The sequence below is a fragment of the Coturnix japonica genome, chromosome 2, assembly GCF_001577835.2.
Source record: "Coturnix japonica isolate 7356 chromosome 2, Coturnix japonica 2.1, whole genome shotgun sequence".
NCBI classification, from domain to species: Eukaryota; Metazoa; Chordata; class Aves; order Galliformes; family Phasianidae; genus Coturnix; species Coturnix japonica.
The window spans coordinates 73,831,719-73,851,520 of record NC_029517.1 but is presented as its reverse complement, the minus strand read 5'-3'; the positions used below and the strand labels follow the sequence as shown (position 1 = coordinate 73,851,520).

General features: G+C 40.2%; 1 protein-coding gene and 1 non-coding gene across 4 annotated transcripts in view; one reads left to right on the top strand and one right to left on the bottom strand.

The window, feature by feature from the left end:
- Positions 1 to 19,802, bottom strand: part of EGFR (epidermal growth factor receptor) — a 229,664-nt gene that overhangs the window by 122,983 nt on the left and 86,879 nt on the right. The gene's annotated exons all lie outside the window — the stretch shown is intronic.
- On the top strand, positions 19,250 to 19,379 carry LOC116653053. The gene has a single exon (XR_004306461.1). It is a non-coding gene; the product is annotated as a U11 spliceosomal RNA (small nuclear RNA).

Sequence of the window (19,802 nt, the reverse complement as noted above, 5' to 3'; positions counted from 1 at the left end):
TGTTGTTGATGATGATTCTAGTGGTTAGGCTCATCTTACTGATGCTTCTTGAACTAAAACCACGTTGCAGGATAGACATGCTTTCTTCTTTCTCAAAATAATCTTGGGAAGAAAAATTATCCAGTAGCTTTGTTTACGTAATAGAAATTGCAGGTCTTCTCAAAAATTAAACTTCATCCTCTGGGAATGGAGTTTTACGGTTGGCTTCAAAGATTCTGGCACCAAGTGTAGACCTTTCATATAATTGCTCTCCTTTGAAATAGAATATTAAGTCAAATTAAATTGAATATGAAAGAGAGACCATACTGGAGCTGATGGGAATAAAGTCAAATTAAATTGAATATGAAAGAGACCATACTGGAGCTGATGGGAATAAAGAAAGCTAACACAGACTGCATCCATCCCCTTTTCCCATGTATGTTTTTAAGGAATGTGTATTTTCCCATTTAGCCTCCATAGCACCCTCCCCTTGGAAGGAAAGACTTTGGGTGAAAAAATATATATATTTTTTTCATTTATTTGTTTATCATAAAGAAATGCCTACAGGCTGCATAGCCAAGACCGGCATTTTCATAACCATTGACTCTCTTTTCTGTGGTATGAATTCAGTAATGTCAGTAGTGTCTAAATTACACTAAAGTTACTAGACATCATAGAATCATAAGGTTGGAAAGGAGCTACAAGATCATCTAGTCCAACCGTTCTCCCTTTACCATACCTACAGAAAACCACTAAACCATATCTCCCAGCTCCCTATCCAGATGCTTCTTGAACACTGCCAGGGGTGGCGACACCACCACCTCCCTGGGCAGGCTATTCCAGTGCCTGACCACTCTCTGAGAGAAAAGCTCCTTCTTATGTCCAGTCTAAGTCTATGTATACACACATACATATAAAATGGACAAATACTTTTAAAGAAGCAAGGCTCCTAATTAGCAGACATGAAAATATGAATATAGATGTGCAAACATTTCCAAGCATAAATGCACCAAAATCCATGGACACTAGTGTTTTGTCTTTTTTGCTGGTTACTTTCACTGGAAGTAATGCCACCTATTTATGTTCATAGAAATTGGATGACACAAAGATACAAAGTGCACAGTATCAACATTGTCACCACCATATATTTTCACTAGCAGTGAACAAGAGCATGCGTGCTGCACTCATAAGAATCTATACTGATAGAGGTAACCCAGTGTTGCTATTGCTGAAATGCACCACCCACCACCCCACTGTGCTCACACCCACTGCTTGGTCTCCATAAACATTCAGCAAGCATTGATGAATGTCAGTGGGTGCCATTCTTCCTGTATGAAGGAATTCAATGACAACACCTCTCCTATGTCAGATGCCATTCTCTCAGAATGCCCTTCTGCTGTCATCTGTGACACAGCAACAAAATGTAATGGAATATCAATGGGAAGGCTCAACCCATATTGCCATACCACCAATACCACTGTTATGTTGGGGCCAGCAAGGTGAAATACTCTTGGAGAAGCCCAATTTATTTTTACATTTTCCCTTGGTACTTTTATTTAATTTCTTTATACTCTGCATTAAAGATAATAATAATAATAATAATAAAATGCCAATGTGAATAGTTTCTGAACTGACATATAAAAACAAAAAGGATCAGTTACTCAGAGAATTTTACTTATTAACATGGGATAAATTACTTGGTTAGACAGAATTTTGCAGGTGAAAAAAAAGGTTTTATTTGATTGTTGGATAATAGCAAAGTTTTCTACTCTTTTCACAGACGTTCAGGACATTCCTTACTTAAAGCTTCCAAAACTGAAATTAAAGCATCACATTGCCTCTATCCAAATAAACAAACTGTTATAGATGGTACAAGTATGAAATTTCTAGAGCATGAGGAGGCAGCTTTCTTAATTGGAGAGTCCTGAAAGAAAACCAAACATTTGGTGCTGGGTTTTTGTTTAATATTTTTAAAACTTCTTTTTCCTTCATTTCTAAATCTTCACCTCAAAGGAAGTTCCTGCGGACTGACATCTGACATAAGAAGGGACACAAACATGTACTTGGTTTTGCACTGGAAAGTGGATATAATTCACATGACAAAGATAAGGTGCGACCCTAAAAAGGATGTACAATGTAGAACTACAGAGCTGCTGATGAGTCATTTCATACATACATGTAACATGCTCTACTGAATTGCACAGGAAAAGTAGATAAAAACTACCATGTACATTTAAATAAGGAAAAAAAGTAATTTCATTGGGCTAATACAGAAAGGAAAGCTGTTCACTGCCTCTGCAAACTGGGAGTTCTCTGCACATGCACAGATCCACACTGCACTGTAAGCTATGGTCTGCCATAAATGAAAAAGGCTGATCTGGGGATTGTTCACTTTGTTGTATTTTTCCAAGAGTAATATCCTGTAGGGAACAGCCAAGTTAGTACAATGTTTCCACTCAAAAATTGGCAGCCTAAGCGCAGCCAATAGGGTGTATTAAATGAGAGCTTGCCTGATGATAAAATGTTATTGCAGGACATAAAGACACAGAGCTAATCACTTCCAACGCAAGTATGCATTGGATCTTTCTTTAACTACTCATGGATGGCTCAGTATTTTCTCCAAACTACTAATTTCTGGCCCAGGCAGTGAATAATTCAAGAGCAAAATCTGAAACTATGTACAATGCACAAAACAAAAGCTGGTATTGAGCAACTGAACTGAAAAATCTGAGGTGCCAAAAAGCCCCTGCTGCTCTACTCCAAGCATTTCATGAAGATAACAGATGCGTGCAGCCCTGAAACCATTACTGCTTCCCCTTCCCCAGTCATACTCAGCACTCCTTTCATACTTATCAGCTTACATAAAGCTCACAAGTTGCTTGGGTCTACAGAAATGTGCAGTGAAAAACTCAGTTTCAGGCTAGGTCTCAGTAATTAACATCATGCTCATGTGAACTGGCATACAGATGAGGATTCAGTTCTGTGCCTACCACAAGGTGCTGGATCAGCACGTGAACACCAAGAATTCAGAGGAAAAAAGCCAGGTTCCTGGGGCAAGAACCACAAGAGCCCTTTGGACTAGGCACAGGAAGATGCACGATTGCACACTAACAAATACTGAGAATGATATGAGCTGCATGCAACTACAACTTTGACACATTTTGTAGAAAACTGTTTTGTGACAAAACTACTTTGCAGTATTGCATGAGACCCCAAACACTGACTTGAGAAGCTACTAAATAAGCATGTGTGCTTGTGTACACAGGTCAGTACATGCACGTAGCTCCTCAGCTCCCTTCTCCTCCCAGATCTCCCCAGTATACAGTGCAGAGAATCTGCCAATGCTTAAATGGTAGGAAAGCCAAAAGTAATTTGGCTGCCTCTCTGGAATTCTAGAAACAGCCAAATTGCACTGCTTAGGAAGAAAAATAAAAGTTACTCTTTAATTTAGAATTTTAAAGAAACAACATCTCTACCAGTTCTAAAGTACCCAAATGTACAGAGCCGCTGAATGTTTTCAGAAACTGAAGGCAACAAGTTCTTAGTTGGGGTTCCTACATGGTGTGATGACAAGCTTTCCAAAAGGAGAAATGAGACTTTAGAAACCTACTTGTTTACAGACCCCACCTGGAGTACTGCATCCAGGTCTGTGGCTCCCAGAACAGAGGAGGGCCACTAAGATGATCAGAGGGCTGGAGCACCTCTCCTATGGAGAAAGGTTGAGGGAACTGGGCTTGTTTAGCTTGGAAAATAGAAGGCTCCGAGGAGACCTCATCGTAGCCTTCCAATACTTGAAGGGAGTGTATAAACAGGAGAGGGAATGGGTGTTTACAAGGGTGGTTAGTGATAGGACAACAGAGAATGGTTTTAAAGTAAGACAAGGGAAGCTTATGTTAGATATTAGGAGGAAGTTTTTTCACATAGAGGGTGGTAATATGCTGGAACAGGTTGCCCAAAGACATAGATTCCCCATCCCAGGAGGTATTCGAGGCCAGGCTGGATGTGGCTCTGGGCAGCCTGGTTTAGTGGTTGGCAACCCTGCACATAGCAAAGTGGCTGAAACTAGATGATCCTGAAACTAGACAGTCCTTTTCAACCTAGGCCATTCTATGATGATTCTATGTTAGGTTTCCCTAAAAGTAGACTGATGTACTTAAATGAATACAGTACTTCTTGTCTGCTGGGTGGCACCTCAAAAGATGCTATCTGACAACTCTAGTTGCGCCCTGGAGAAGGGCTCCCTGTCTCCATTTTGGATATGTGTTGTTCCAAAAGAAGAGGGCAGCCAGCAGGTCAGACTGTCTCCACTCCCATCCATTGCTGTTCCTCAGTCTCTGAACAGCTATGTTTTGCAGAAGTCCTGTTTGGCAAGCAGGCTGCTGCAACCTGGTCAGGTGCTTCACCCTGGGCCCATGTCTCCCTTATGAGTCTCAGACTCGCATAAGTGATGTATGCCAAGTTCAGTGTGTTGTTGGTTTTACCAGCCGCCTTTTTAATTAATTCATAATGGTGTGAGAGACTACAAACAGCAAGATGCGAAAGCTTTGCTTGCCTTTGTTCAGGTTGCTCTTTCTGTAGTTGGAGATGCTCGCCCAACAGCCCAAGGCCTCAGCTACTGCCAGTGGGTGCTGCAGACATTTGTCTGGTAGGAGCAGAGGATCAGAGGCATTAAGCAGCCAATCCCAAGTAAAAGAAGGGAGTGACTGGCCTGTGCCAAAATCTCTTATATTAAATTGCTATTAATTGACATAAAAAGTGAGCTTCCATAAACTTCATTTCAAAGCCTCCAGCAATTTAATACATTACCAAACCTCAGACTAGCTACTTTTATAACCCTTTGTGTTTTAGACCTCTGTGCACCAAGTTCTTATTCACTAATTCACTACAAACATTTGGAAACCAGGTACTTATATGACCTTTGCTCTTCCCACACTTAAGACAAATGACTAAAGGCCAACTGCAGAAAAATTCAAGATGGAAAGCTCAGTGTTACCATCTGTGCTCCCTCCTCAGGCCTCACTACAGTCACCACGTGGTGACTGGTTTCACCAAATACATATTCAGGGCCATGTAGGTTCCAGGCCCAATGGATCTTCCCCTTGCATCAGGCAGATTTCTCAATCAACTGGCAACATTTCTCCCTACCACAAAGATCAGGGAAGCATGTTAACAAGCATTTGCAACGTTTCACAAGAAACCCTAAACATGCTGTAAGATCTGGCTATGCTTTGATGGCAACCAGTCACATGCCCTGCCCAAACAGCTGTATTTTAACTGGGCTGGGAAACGGAACAGATGAACCATGCCAATACCTGAAAGGCTTTCTAGAATCAATGATTAGAAAAAATATTTAATTGTAGGCCCAACAGCCTGATCAATATGTTACAGAAATAAAACAATTTGTTTGGAAGGGGTCATTAAGCCTTTAACTACCCACTTAATGCCACTAGCAATCCTGGTCAAGTAAATGTTTGTGCATGATTGCACTTCAAATTTAGATGTGGAACTATTGACTATAACACAATTTTTGTAGCCTTGTTTGTCTCCTAATGGATTTAAAATGCCAATAAAGTGTGGCGTAGGACCAAGACACAAAATGAAGCTTGGAAACCAAATATTTTCTTCATTTTCATTTCATTCATTTTCAAAATGCTGTGAAGGTTAAGGGAATTTTGTCTTGCCTGTCCCAAATGGGAAATTACAAAATTAACCATTAAAAATTTCCTTTTGTAATCAAATTATGTGCATGAGAGCTGTCATATACAGTTCTTCTCAAATCCTCACCCTAAGGCTGTGTATGTATATCAGGTACACATACCCTAAATACCTGAATGTGTGGGGTGTGGAACACCAAATATCCCTGCTGCATGGGAGAATGCAAGCCTGAGATCTCAGCTTCCCAACAAAGCAGGAATGTGGCTTCAACATGAGCTACCTTCAGGTCCACAGGTACAAGGTATCACCCTTCTGAAAACTTCAGGTGAGGGCAATGTGCAAGCAGTTGTGCAAAGGAATAAGCCTATCTCAGGTTGGAAAAGAAAACAAACAACACACCCAAGACCGGTTTTGCTTTTCATTGCCACCAAGAAGTCTCCACCTCCTTCAGAGCTAAATCCTGCCATTCTGCAAACACCCAGGCAGCACATTCAGTAGCTGCAAAAGCAGTCCATTACCTTTTACAGGCTCTCCAGACATTGTAGGGCTGAGTTCTCCTAACAAGGCACTTTTGTCTTCACAAATTAGGTATGATCTGCAAGCAAACTATTGTTAAGAAAATTTTTGCAAACATAAAAAAGGATATAATTCTCTCTTCATGGAAATAAGCTATGAAGCACTAAGTCTCTACAGCATGAGCTACTTTAAAAAAAAAAAAAAAAAAAATAGGAAAGAAGATGCAGTGTCCCACCAGTTATGCTGGCATGCTGCAGAAAACTGCATCCATTAAAATAATTAAAAAATAAAAATATAGCTCCCCCAAACCTTCCAAAAGAGAACCCAGTAGTCTATGTAGGTGCATCATAAATGCTCTATATATAAACCAATATTATACTTGATTTTGGGCTGCAGCAAAAATCTTATTTATATTCTACAGAAGGATTGTTAATGTTACAGAAAACAGTGCAGATTAATTCTCAGCATTAATTAGAGCAAAAATATCCCAAAGCTGTGTACTAATAAAATACTTTCTTACATGAAGTCATTACTAACGGCAGATTTTAGACAGCATATAGTTCAAAGCTTAATTGATTTTCCTTTTTTCCTTACCCCCTTTGGTTTTGTATTGATCCACAACTCACAAACCCTGACACACATAGCAAAACATGCTATGATGGACAAATTAAAAGGATCTTACGAAAAGGAGCTGCTGCCAAAGCCCTAGCTCAAGTGAGTCGGTGCAGAGAATTCTGCCAAACTCAAACATGAGCCCTCAGCTTATCAAGAAGGCTCAACCCATCCAGCAACAAGCTGAGGACAAAGAGCATGCTTCCAGGAACAAGCAAGTGTCAGGATGAAAAACTGCAGCATGTAATTTCTTTATTATGTACAACTTCTTGGGTAGGGGTTTAAGCTGCATTAAATCTACGCAACAGTACAGTTACAATATGCAGATTCTGATTTCATAATCCTCTTTGGACTACCTGATGGGTAATGCATTATTCTGATCCTTGTACATTCAACCCCACTCCCAAACATAAGACTAAAAAAAATACTCTCCCCTTCACAAAATTTGAAGAGCATTGAAGATCTGATACTTGAATTCATGTCACCTTTTAGCTCGCTGTATTTTTCCTGACTGTACTTCTATTACTTAAGCATTTCTAAGACTCTAAACCAAAATCCCATTTTAACTGAAAGAGATCAACTATAATTTTTCTGCACATTTTGTTATTGCAGTTACACCATGACCTGAAACAAAGAAAAATAATGTAAAGGGTACTAATAACTGTGCATATAACTTGTACTTATGATTCCTCAAGGACAAGCAACATTTCATTTGCCACAAGCCTTATGCTGGGCAGCACAGATGGAGAGCAAACCTGGAAAGACATAAATCCCTGCTTGGCACAATGCTTCTCCTGGCTGTTCATGACCCAGGTCAACTTTAGCTAAAGGAGTGCTACCTCATTGCCTCAGTGAAGGCTTATCCGAGGGCAGAATGTGACCTCATCCTTTCATAATACAGTGTTGCAGATGCCTTCGCTCATCTAGCCCATACCCATGCACATAAAAGTGCTGTTAGCTTTAGATAACAGCTGCCCATGCAGCTGATGGCTGCACAGGTGAATGTTTGCTATTCCTCCATCTGAAAGAAACTACTTCCCCCCAACCAAACTAAAGTCTTTCTTACCCAGACCACTTTAAGAAGCCTTTGGTGTTTATCTCCCCCTGTAGCTAAAGCAAGCTTTTGCATTTTAGCATACCACATTGCATAAAATCAGGAAACAAGTACAGATATGCCTTTTAAACAAGGAGCAACAAACATTATACATAAAACCTTCTAAGTCTTGGGAAGCTTCCTCATTCACTTTCAGTTTGTACAAACATTGCAAGCTGCAGAGAAAACATGTGGTCCAGATATAAACCCTAGCTATCACCCTTTGCAAAGCCCTTAACCTCACATACTGGAACAATTTCATTACCTTTAATTTTGAATTTCATAAGTTTGCTAGTTTTGAGTGCAAAAGCTCTATTTTTCTCCAGCATCCAATGTCTGTGATCCCCCAGTGCAGCATCCCAGCTTTCATTAATCAACCTAAGGTTCACTGCCTCTCTGGGCTTCTCTGCAGTTAATGGAGATTAGAATTTATTGGTGACCTGATGTATTTCAGTTCTTTTCTCTCTAAACCTTCACCGGGAATTCAAGTTTCATTATACAACCCATCTGTTCTTCCTAAGTCCACAAATAGCAGAATGTTGATACTTATAAAGGCACAGTGTCCCCGAATGTCTCTGTGAGCAGACTACCAAACACATTCCCCATGTGGTCAAACAATTACAGAGAGCAAGCTCAGTTCCTGTGACACCAGGAACTCCCTCCAGATAAACAATCATCAGACTTCTAAGCTCTTCTGTCTCTTGGCCTCCAAAAGCATCCTTAATACACATATCAAACAACTTTCAAAATCCTGCTATCTCTGGAAAGCATTCCTTGCATAAAATTGAGTTTATCAGTGATTAATCAGTAATCAGGCACAGGCTGCAGTTGTTAGTAGGTGCATGAACATTTTTGAGTTAATTTACTGCTTGCCTAAGTATCACTGTAGTGCATTCAAAGCACTAACAAGAAAATATCTTTTAGAAGTTCTACTTTTGACTACAAAAGGACCTCTATTTTTGTTATGTTTCAGGCTAATTATGATATATATAAAGCATCTGAGCACCTTCACAAAAACCTGTTCAGTAAATACAGTTATGGAAAATCTTGCACGTGCATCAGCTCTCCAGTGAAATAGTGTGATGCCTAAGTAATGATACTGAAAGGACTTCTGAGGAGATCTTTGCTCCACTTTGCTCACCTGTCCTAATCCCCCGGACAGAACCACAGATGCACCCTGTGCAAAGTGTCCAATCCCAGAATACAGCCACTGCCACTGCCTTTAATTTAGTGAACTCTGAAGTGCTTTTGGCATTTGCAGAAATGAGGCTGTAGGATTGTTATCAAGTGTAAATATGTTCTACTGCCCTAATGTACATGTAGCAATAAAAGGTGATTGTCAAAGGAGAATATCTGTGAAGATCTAAATGCAAATTAGAGCAGGAGTATCAACACAGGAACTAGAGGTTATATCACAGTGAAGATGTGGAAAGTAGAGCTACAGAAAGCATCCAAAAATGATATTTCAGTGTTCACACCTACATGGCTCAGTCTAAGATGGCTGCCTCCCTGTCCAACAGAGTTCACAAAAAACTTGCAGGTTCTCATTGGTATATCCAAATGTTCACATTTTAACTATATCCTGACTTCATCAGGATTTGGGCTCAGCTCTGAACATCCAGCTGCAGCAGAGGCAGAGTTCCGCAGTGTTCTCTCTCAAGTTAATTAACTAATGGATTTCATGGGAAAAAAAGGAGGTAGGCCCCAATGATGCCGTCCTAATGCATGGTCTTAAATGAACCATCAGGAGCAGACCAGGGAAAACAAAAGCAATCACTCAGGAGAGACACCAACAGGGAAGCTGCTCCCTCTAGCCTCCTGCATCATTTATCTCACAGCTACCAACAGCACAGCACAAGGGTTAATGGAGGAGACTGAAATTCAGGCTGCAAAGAACATAACTTGTATTTACAAATATATAAATTAGCACCTACGCTTTTTTTTTTTGTGTGTGTGTGTGTGTGTGTGTGTGTATGTTCATTTCTAGGCACTTTCAAAGAATAAAGATGCAGATCAGCAACTACTTCAAAAGAGTTACTTCAAAAGAAAGGCACCAATTATGAAGCATCTATAAGTAGCATTTATCTATTTCAAAATTCACAAAACTGCATATTTGCTTTTGTTTTATATAATCTGATAAAAGCACAGCTTTGAGAGAAAAAATGAAAATCAACAAGAGCAACAGCGATCAATCTTCTTGAAAACATAGTGCTACTGAACATAATAAATTCCACATAGTCCCAATATGCTTTTTCTAAATGCTCTAAGAGATGCTAAGGTTTAAAAACACAATAAAATATAGTAAATTCACTAGCACAAAAAGTCTTCCTATACCACAGCTGAGTAACAGAGAAACTCCTAAATGGGATGCTGATCTCACCCTACTAAGATATCAGTGATAAGGTAGAGTCTCACTGAGTCCAAACTAGTTTTCAGTCTTTACCAGGTATTTTGTTTCTCAGACTTGCACTGCACTGTATTGTACAGAAATATTAGAATGTGTCACTTTAAGTCTCTGCATTTAAATAAACAGCAAAATTTTATCATACACCTTGACTACATTTTCTTACTTTCAGACATAGGGTGCACACACAATTATGTGAAATCATGCCCCAAATTCACATCCATAAATCAAGATTTCCAGCAGCTTCTGATACATCCATCTATTGAAATTAAAGTTACAAATAAACCTCAGAAGCTCATTTTCAAGAAAGGGCAAGTAGCTGCCCTCATCAGTCATGATTTAAAGTGTCCCTCCTTCAGAATCACAGAATTGTAGGGGTTGGAAGGGAGATCATCGATCACCGTAAAGAGGTTCTTGAGCACATTCGTGAAGAACATCCTATGCTCCAGTTTCTGTCTGTTTCCCATTGTTCTGTCTCCACACACTGCTGAAAAGAGTCTGGCCTCTGCACTCTGCCCCCCGCATCTCAGATATTTATAGACCTGGATCATGTCCCCTCTCAGCCTTCTTTTCTCAAGGCTAAACAGACCCTGTTCACTTAACCATTCCTCAATATCTTTGTGGCCCTCCACTGGACTCTTTCCAAGAGATCCCTGTCTTTTTTATACTGGGGAGTCCAAAACTGGACACATTACTCCAAATGAGGCCTTACCAGGGCAGAGTAGAGGGGCACCTCCCTCGACCTGTTGGCCACACTCTTTCTAATGCACCCCAGAATGCCATTGGCCTTTTTGGTTGTGAGGGCACACTGCTGGTTCATGGCCAGCCTGTCATCCACCAAGACACCCAGGTCCCTCTCTGCAGAGCTCCTCTCCAGCAGGTCATCCCCCAACCTGTACTGGTAGATACAATTATTCCTCCCTAGATGTAAGACTCTACACTTGCCTTTGTTGAACCTCATCTTGTTTGTTACTGTCCAGGTCTCCAGCCTGCCCAGTTCTCACTGAATGGTAGCACAGCCTTCAGGTGTGTCAGCCAATCCTCCCAACTTCGTGTCATCAGCAAACTTGCTGAGAGTGGTCACTATCCCCTCATCAAGGTCATTGATGAAGATGTTGAACAAGACCGGACCCAGTACAGACCCCTGGGGGACGCCACTAGTTACAGGCCTCCAGCCAGACACCACACCACCAACGACAACCCTCTGCGCTCTGCCAGTCAGGCAATTCTCGACCCACCTCACTGTCCACTCATCTATCCCATACTTCCTCAGCTTTGTTATAAGGATGTCATGGGGGACAGTATCAAAAGCCTTACTGAAATCAAGGAAGACTACATCTACCGCCCTCCCGCTGTCCACCCATCTAGTGACATCTTCATAAAAGGCCACCAGGTTGGTCGAGCACGACCTCCCCTTGGTGAACCCATGCTGAGTACTCCTGATAACCTCCTTATCACCCAGTTGTCTGGAGATGGCATCCAGCACAAGCTGTTCCATCACCTTCCCTGGGACAGAGGTGAGGCTGACCGGCCTATAATTACCCAGGTCTTCCTTCTTGCCCTTTTTGAAGACTGGAGCGATACTGGCCGTCCTCCAGCCTTCAGGCAACTCCCCAGTTCTCCAACAGCTTCTTCAGCTTCTAAAAATTATTGCTCCCTTAAACAATCTACTTTTTGCCCTCTGTAAAACAAGGCTCCCAAACCTGCACAGGCTCAATTACTATGTACAACTTCACTGACTTCAAATAGATTGTGCATACACATGAAATGATGCACTTGCCAAAGTAGCTTGCTAAATAACAGCTATTTCTAACTATTTCCACAAAGAACTTTTTTCAGAACCAACTCATGCTCTCCTATGGCCACAGCATTCAGTGAGTGCTTACTTTTGCTTTAATTGTACATTAGATAGACTTACAAACTGCACACATCATATAGACAGGAGCTGCTTAAGTACTGCGTGGTGTAGCAGTTGCTGTGGTAACACCATTTCTTTCTATCTATGAAGTATGAATTCCAGAAGCCTGCATAAACTAAGAATGTCATATTAAGATACTGTCTCAGGGGTACAGTAAATAATTCTTTTTTCTTTTATAAATAGACAAACATGTAATACATGTATATGCACAAAATTAGTTGCAAGAACTCCTATCTAGAAGTTTTGAGTCCAGCACATCTAGTATGCAAACGAAATGCCATTTGACTTAACCAAGTTAACTCCAACATGTTTTGAGATACCTCCCTTTTTCTGCAGTAGCAGAACCATCATGTCAGCTGACAGAAATCCACACTGAAGACACATCACTGTATACAACCTAAGGAATTCATCTGTTTCAGTTCCATCCAACAGAATATCTAGTAATAATTGCTTAGAAAGAAAAAGTAGAACGACAATTAGCAGATTACTAGACCTACTTTTAAGCACAGCCAATCAAAAGACACATCTAAAGTTTTAACACTGACACCGCAGTACCTTGTGATGTGATTATAACTTATAATCTAACCGTCTGTTTCAGAAGAATTACTTTTTTAGCATAGCCTTCATAATACATGGTCTAGTATTCTGTATCGGCTTTCTCTTTTAAGTAGATGAGAAGAGTTTTCCTAGGCAAATGAAGTAATAAGAAAACCTGATCCTGCAGTCCTGGCAGGCAAAATATCCATAGACTTCAAAGGAATATTACACCTAAGGTTTGCCAGATTAAGTACCAGTTGAAACAGGCATGCCCCTGCTACAGTGTTGCTGTAACAGAAGACGTTTCAGATTTTCTTTTTCCTCCAGCTCTCCATAACTTTATCTTTTGCAATCAACCCCTGATTAAAGCTGCAGTGCTTTTCTTGGAAAAGAGGAAAAGAGGAAAAGAGGAAAAGAGGAAAAAAGGAAAAAAGGAAAAAAAGGAAAAAAGAAAAAAAGAAAAAAAGAAAAAAGAAAAAAGAAAAAAGAAAAAAAGAAGAAAAAAGAAAAAAGAAAAAAGAAAAAAGAAAAAAAGAAAAAAACTTGCACACTTTTGAGTAAGAAACTTTGAACTTCACGAGGAAGGTGGAGAGGCTTCATCAAAGCTAATGTGTCAGTCAATGCCATTATTAGATTATTTATTTATTTATTTCCAGAGTAAGATATTCATGAAACTGCATGGGTTGGGGCTGGATAACATATTTTGACAGGGATACATGGCGTACTGCCACCCCCCAGGGAAAAACAAGCAAATGTATAAGCAATAGCACTAAGAGAACAGACCCTGGGTCTATTCAGCAGTAGACACGCTTTCTTTTCCTCTCTTCCCTAAAGCATAAAAATTGAACTAATAAAAGATCAGGTAAGGCAGCTGCTCCTTTTCATTCCATGCTGCAACTGCAAAGCTCTCAGGCAGCTCCTCCAGGTGTTTTGCATTACCAGTGCCACTGCATTAGATATGCTGAATATCTTCAACAGCAGGACATTTCACTGCTTGGCTAATCTAATGATGTACAGAGCATTTTTCTGCTCTCATCCCTATATTTTGAGGGTAGTCTAACTGCTACATTGTTTAACACACCTTTTACTATTTACTTTCTTGCAAGAGAACTTCCTTCTCTTCCTGCTCTGGATTACAGTCCATTTTCTATCAGGCTGTGGCTGATAATGAGTCATTTCACCAATCAAATGGAAGGGATTAAGGGAAGAAAAAAATGGAGCTCAAGAATTTAGCAGCTGTGGAAAAAAAATAAAATAAAATAAAATAAAATAAAATAAAATAAAATAAAATAAAATAAAATAAAATAAAATAAAATAAAATAAACCATACGTTGACACAGAGTGTAATTGTAGATAAAATATAAGTGTTCCTGCATTTTTTTTTTCCAGAATGGCATATTAAAGGCTGAGAAAGTAATCACACCTTGTCAACATTCACATTCTAGTATCATTACTCAGAAACAATAGAATAGAGTTATTATCAAATTCAAAATTATTTTTTCTATTTCAGACAAACTGACAACAACATTTCTCATTTCTGCTGACACAGAGTACTAAGCAAAGGAAATACATGGGTCTACAGCTTCAGATAAAAAGCTACCCCAGCCCTATCCAGATGAATGAGCTTTGGGCATTTACAGCAACTATGGATGTGATCAATTAATTTTAAGCTGACAGAATTTTTTTTTTCTTATGTGAGTTATTATGCTTTCAAAACAAAAGTCTTATTTTTTAATTACAAAAACGTAATTGATAATAACAATTTATTCAGGGGCTGAAGAAGTTCACATACAATCTAACAATGGATGGAACTATTGCTGACAATTTTACAAAATCTTTTATCAATGTTTATGGGCCATTAAGTCCAACAGTGAGATTACCACTAAGATATCATCACTCTTGTACAGCACTGGCCCGTGGAACAATCCATTTTCTAATCTTGCCTATTATAACTAGTCTGTTCACTCAAAAGTTTTATGTTTCTGTTTTTGAAATAATCCTTGTCTTTGAAACAGCATTTGAGTTTAGCTTTATAGTCAGGATCCAGTTGGTATATTAGAGGAGAAAGCAGCTCTAGTCCCTTTTCAAGTGTCAGTGACTATTTCAGATTTTCCCTCCCATGGGTTAAGCAGTGAGTAAAAAATACAGACATGAGCTGAGCATACAAGCACACATTACATAAGGAGGTATATCTGGGAAATAGGTAGTACGCTGCTTCTCTGAAAAAACCCAAAGAATTCTCCTCCTGCATTAGCATATTTGATGCTGTTATGAGTTAATGTGGTCCATAGTAACTAACAATCAGACACAAAAGAAAAGGAGAAATTGTTAATTAGCTAGTTTTAGGTTTAATTCATTGAAAATCATGTGCTCATTGATGCAAAACAGACTGCTGCTGTTCAAATCAAAAAGACCTTCATTTGGATAAAAGCTCTGTTCTACTTTTTTCTGCTTCAGAAATCTTATAGATGTCAGGAAGCACATACTGATGGGAGCATTGTACACACAGATGAACAAAAACTTCAGAAAAGTTGCTGGGTTAGTTCTTCTGCCATAGACAGCTATGATAAAATGATGATTCCAATGGCATCTGCCTCATTAAGGAGGGAAAGAGAATAAGAAAGGCCCTGAAATAGTAACAATTAAAAGAAAACATTAGCATGAGCACCTTGCCGAGCTTAATAGGATGGAAACAGACTGCCACTTTGTTCAACGCAATTACTTTTTGAAGATCAAATGGAAATGAGAAAGCATATAAGTGAAAATTTCAAACTCAAACCCTTTCAAACCCAAAACAAAGGAAGAATATTGAACTAGTGTAGTAATTAGACTCATATCTCAACATGGACTTTCTATGAAATGATGAGGTCTTACCAGGATCACTCAAGATGCTAAGTTTTGACTTAAATCTTCTACTGCGTGAACCTTCATTTCAAGTGATCAAATCAGGAATCACCAAAGGGAAGACTCACATTTGCTTTATCAGACTATAACTACTGTAACTTATCTTTTTATCCCTTGTTCAGAGAAGTGAAGACCAGAAGCCAAGCACATGGCACAAACACGAGCAACATGTTCCACTTTCTACGTCTGTGGAAAAGGACTTGCTGCTGCTTCTGCTCTAGAGGGCTGAACTCCTGCTCTTAACTCTGGGGAAGAGATAATGGAATCATCTGCCTGGATAAAGCAGCCACGGCAAGCAGCAAGCTGATTCAGCCTTGCACCTCCCACAGCGTGCTGCACGAAGACACTGGCTCAATACTAATGTTTGCTTTCCACCGCTCTGCAAGTGAAACTTCAAACAACAGCCTATGTTCTGTCCCCAGTGAGCACAAGTAAATAGTGACAAGTAAGATACATTTTCATTAGAAAGACAAACACGAGCTCTTCCACTTGTAATGATAATCAGTGTACTGTCAGCTATCATGCCTCAATAGGAATGGCCTCAGTGGGAGCAACCAGATACCACTCAGGATTAAAACACTGAACCTGAAAAGAGAAATGCATCCTTTACGGATCTAAGCCTACTGTGCATGTCCATGGGGAAAGATGCGGCATAAAATATGGTGGAGGGGAGATGGGGCTGTTCATAGATTGTGAGATAGCTTGTTTCTAGTGAATGAATTTTGTTCTCAGCCATCTTGAGGCAGAAAGTCGTACTTATACTACTTCTCACTTTCAGCAAATACTCCACAACATACACACTGCTCCTTGCTGCAAAACCCACATTCATCTGCAGACACAGAATTCTTAATTATGGTCCAGCTCTGGCCATAGTCAGAATAATGCTGGCTAAAATTTCAGTATAAAAAAAAAAAAATAAAAAAATAGGTTTTTCTTGCTCTGGTTTCATCGTTTTTTCACTTGGGGTTTTCTGCTTGTTTTTATACAGGAAAAAGCAAAAGTAGGGTCTCTGCACAAAACTAGTCTGAAGAGCAGAAAAAACAAATGGAGTCCTTTTTAAACAACTGCAAACATCAAGTTTCCATTCAAGAGAAATAGGTAAAAATGAAGGGGGAAAAAAACAATCAACACTGCACAGATGAAAAAACCTCTGGCTAGAAGGACAAATAATTCCTGAAAAGGTAGTTTCAACCAGGACTTCAGGACATCTTCCTCACCCTCTTTTTCTGTGGAAGGAAGGGAGAGATTTCTGTCCACATATCCCTGGATATTAGGATACAGATAAACAATCTCCATACCTGTGGAGAAGAAGAAAGCTTGTCAAATATTAGTCATATCTGCTTCTACTACAGCCTTCTCTTCATAATTATTAAAGGAAATTGAGGATTTTTTCTTTTTTTTCCAGCTTCCAAAGTCATAGTTTGTGCAAAGTTCAGTGCCAAGGCCTTCAGGCATGAGAACAAGAAGATGATGATTCTGTCAGGAAGTCCTCAAATCTTACCTGTCCACAGCATCTCCCAAGAGAACCATCAGCCAGAGCTGCTTATTGCCACAGACAGTTCATGATAAATTTTCTTCAGTTTATCAGTATTACATGTACATGGTATAAACGCTTATAAAGGAGTAGTTAAGTGGCAATATTTTTTTAAGATACTACTTTCATAACACCAAATCCACATGGGACTTTTCCAATAGCATTATACAGCAACTTAAAATCAATTCGAACTACAAAACAGCAGAATTAGGAAACAAAAGCCAAAAAAACCTTTTCTTCCCTGTTTTCTGCACCAAATTAACAGTACTCTCACCACAGACCCAAACCCAATAGCAAACGTTCGGTATGACCTATGAAGGAAATCACCTCAGAAACATGAGGGATTACATAAATCCACTGGAGTTCATGGCCCAGGAACATACAAAGGCAAGAGAAGAGTGCAGTAAATTGCAAATGACTGTGAAGTGCCTGCTTGAGAGTGTCCTGGTGCAACTTAAAAACTAAGGTGCACTTGGCAAGAGGAATAAATTCCCCATTAAGTATCTGCTTGTGGAAAACATGAATGTTGAAGATGCAGCACAATGTCACCTGTACAAAACAAATCTATATCTCATTTTAATGTAACTTTGGTTAAGTGGCTTGTGATGAAATGCCCCCTAGCATTCTAAGTGTAACCCAGCTTAACTGTAACTACTGAGAGCCACACGACAAGCAACACGAAATATGCATTGTGCCACCCTAACTGCAGAAGTTGTTTCATTTACTAGAAGTTATTTATTCAATGTCATTTAATCTGAATCATAGGAACTAGTTACTGATTTATGCAAACAGCCTCTAGCTTCTTTGCTAAAAGCACTGAAATTACTGACGCAACATCTAGAATGGGCTTCCTCCTTGAACCCTGCCCCCCTCCTAAGCCTTGCCTCCCAAGTGAACTTCAGAAAGCACGGTTGTTCTACAAACACATTTTGAACTTAAGTATTTTGATAACAAAACAAATAAAGAATTAATTATATGCATTGGTATTTCCAAGATCGGGGAATTTCTTAGCAATAGGGAACAATAACATGCAGCCATAACAATCGCTTGCAGAAAGTAAGTACACAGTTCTGAAAATGAATTGTTTACTACCTTAGATTCAAATCAGATTTATCTTTCAGAAGCACATATCCAATCTTTATGGGTGGAGAAGTGTTCAAATGCAAATCCCCTGTGAGAAATACCTGTAGTTCTTTGATATCTTCACAAAGCAATACCCACTTGCAGCCCACCTTGATGCGCAGCTACCACCTTACACAGCTAGTACTTCAGTAGCTGCTGGGGCTTCCCCAGCATGGTGGAGCAAGACACCCATCACAAGCAGAAAATTAAGAAACCAAGACAGACATATACCACTGAGGTCACCATGTCCCAGGTGGACCACCAGACACAATATGGCCTGCATCCCACATAGACATAGAGCTGCCAGGGAGAACACACAGAATGGCCTTGTTCTAGACATCAATCCCAGGCTCACAAATCAGCCCTCTAATAGGAAGCTGGTTTGTCAAACTACAGGCTATGACTGTCATCGTCTACTGTGTAGGAGGAGAGGCCAAGATCCCAACAGGCAACTTTGTCAGTGGCCGGCTGTGTTACCTCAGGCAGCCAAAGTCTCCATGGCCCTGGTCCCATGGCTCCCAACAGGTAAAATAGTACTTTTCCCATAAGGAGAAGTGAAAGTTCACTGTACCCCAGTGCCTAGAATAGCCAATTTCTAGGGCTTCCTTGGTTATCTTCATATTTTCAGCTGAGCATGAAGTGCTACATTCAGCAGAGGGCTTTTAACCAGTATGGCAGCACCATTGCTTGGCAGCCCTTGCTTTGCTGCCCAAAGTCCCAGTCTACACTGGGACTGGTGTCACAGGTGTATCAACCCTGGCCAAAGGACAGTATGGTTCAATATATGCACGATGCATACCATTACCAGCGCAGATGATGGAAACCAAGATCTTCATTATTAATCCACAGTGAAAATGGAAACGCCATAAAAAACATTTATCTATTTTACCTTCAGATATATTGGAGCAGAGCTTATCACAGTAACACAAGTTGCAATTTATTACACCTTAGTTTTTTTCAAGCAAAAAACAGAACTGAAAGGGCTTCTGCCGTGCGTGGCACGGGGGGGCTGCGGCCAGCCCCGCGGAATCGACATCAAGAGATTTCGGAAGCACAATTTTTGTGGGGGGGGTCGCCGGATAAAAAAATATTTTCCCGGGTAACTACAGGCCGGTGAGTCTCACCTCTGTGCCTGGGAAGATTATGGAACAGATCCTCCTGGACAACATGCTTGATCACATAAAGAACGAGCATGTGATCCGAGACAGCCAGCATGGCTTCACCAGGGGAAGGTCATGCTTAACTAATCTTGTGGCCTTCTATGATGGAGTGACGGCGTTGGTGGATGAAGGGAAGGCGACCGATGTCATTTACCTGGACCTGAGCAAGGCCTTTGACATGGTCCCCCATCACATCCTCATCTCCAAATTGGAGGGAGGTGGATTTGATGGGTGGACAACTAGATGGATAAGCAATTGGTTGAAAGGCCGCAGACAGAGGGTGGTGGTCAATGGCTCTATGTCCAGGTGGAGGCCGGTAACGAGCGGCGTCCCTCAAGGGTCTGTCTTGGGACCGGTGCTCTTTAACA